Here is a 1,822-nt window from a genome sequence, read left to right on the forward strand (position 1 = left end):
GTGTGTTGCCTCCCACAGTGTGTGAGGAGCTGAGTGTTCGTGACGCTGGGGTTAGGCTGATGACCTCCCTGTCCCTCTGTCCTGGAACGGCCCCCAAAGACACACAGCTGTTCCTGTACTTCAGTGTGGGGACAGCACCCTCCTCTGGCTTGGAGGGGGAAATCATTGTAGAGCAGTCCAGCACAGTTAAACAGGTGGGGACTGACTGCGTATTGTTTGGTCTGCTGGTCTGTCTATCTGCCTGCCTGCCTGCCTGTGTCTGTCTCTCTGTCAGACAGTGTATCTGCTTCTCTGCTAATGAGTGCTAATCCTATCTATACATTCTATTGTAGTGTCTCAAGACAATGTTGGAGTCAGCAAGACTTGAAGGTAAAACTACTAGATTATAGAGCGTGTCTCTTCTCCCCTGTGTGTGCATTTGTGTTAATGGTGTGGGTTAATGGTGTAGGGGTAATGATGTGGGTTAATAGTGTGTGTGTGTGTGTGTGTGTGTGTGTGTGTGTGTGTGTGTGTGTACAGGGAACGGTTGGCATCTAAGGAGGCTGGACTGGTGTGAGGAGGTGGGAGAGGCTTTGATGGACGAGGTCAGTAACCAGAATTATAAAACGGGTTGTTTGGATGCTGATTGGTTGATACAGGGAGTTATTCACGACAATCACCCGGGTAATGCCTGTTAAGTTTAATTTGAATGATCAATGCTCCTTCAGCGTCCCACAGCCCAGCCAGGCAATTAATAAACTCCCCTGGAGAGAAATGTCTCGACAGGATTTCCCTATGCTTCCATCCTAGCATTTGGTTTGCAACAGTTGAGGTTTGTCTAAACCTTGTTGCCTGCCATCTCCACCGTGCCATAGAGATCTCCACCGTGCCATAGAGAATGATCGTGTCCAGAGGAGACTCATTATAATGGATATATCCAAAGAAATGGCAATAGAAATAAAGGTAAAACAAACGAAAATGCACATAGTTTGCTGTCAGTTCAGCTGCTTGTCGTGATTGTGGGTTTGCTTTAGTTGACTAGTTGGCCAAGGAGAAGAAGCCAACTTGCAATGCAAAAAGTGTTTTGCTTAGAATGGACGACCAGCCCGCTTGGCTGACAACCATGTCAATAGAATAGACAACCAGCCTGCTTGGCTGACAACCATGTCAATAGAATAGACAACCTGCCCGCTTGGCTGACAACCATGTCAACAGAATAGACAACCAGCCAGCTTGGCTGACAACCATGTCAATAGAATAGACAACCAGCCAGCTTGGCTGACAACCATGTCAATAGAATAGACAACCTGACATTAGCTTTACAAGAAAGTGTATTTATAGTTAAAGTAATTAATATTACAATAAGTAAATGTATCATTTACATTGATACTATTTCCTTTTTACTTCCTGTAGAGGGGGCAGGGTGCGGGGCTGAAGTTGAGGACCAAAAGGGGTGGGACAGAGAGAAGATGGGGCCAATCAAGGCCAGAGCCAGAGGTGGCCTGTCAATCAACGTGGGGGTGTTCAGATAGCCTCGCCTTAACACACACACACAACAAACACAGTGAACAGTAACACATGCCGACAACAGACTTTCTCACCTGGATCGTCAACATATTGAAAAATCTTCTGGGACATCTGTTTTGCCAAACATTTTGATAATGTGTTCACCACAAGCTGACCCCTCCAGATACTTCTGCTATCTCTTTGCTTGTGTAAAGGTCTGGTGGTGGTGACTTAACTGTTTCGCTATACGACCCTCTGTTTAAACTTCCAAATGTACCAAGCTGCAGTCTCTGACTTTGTTCAATACCTCTGTGGATCCCTTATCTTCCCCTCTACA

The 1,822-nt window shown here is 46.0% G+C and overlaps 1 long non-coding RNA gene across 1 annotated transcript; it reads left to right on the plus strand.

Moving 5' to 3' along the window:
* The first annotated feature begins 51 nt into the window (after positions 1–51).
* LOC112079526 (uncharacterized) lies at positions 52–837 on the plus strand. The gene is made up of 3 exons (XR_002895966.2): positions 52–194; positions 333–369; positions 520–837. It is a non-coding gene; the product is annotated as an uncharacterized lncRNA (long non-coding RNA).
* The last annotated feature ends 985 nt before the right edge of the window (positions 838–1,822 follow it).

Source organism: Salvelinus sp. IW2-2015, unplaced genomic scaffold (genome assembly GCF_002910315.2).
Source record: "Salvelinus sp. IW2-2015 unplaced genomic scaffold, ASM291031v2 Un_scaffold8340, whole genome shotgun sequence".
Classification (NCBI taxonomy): domain Eukaryota; kingdom Metazoa; phylum Chordata; class Actinopteri; order Salmoniformes; family Salmonidae; genus Salvelinus; species Salvelinus sp. IW2-2015.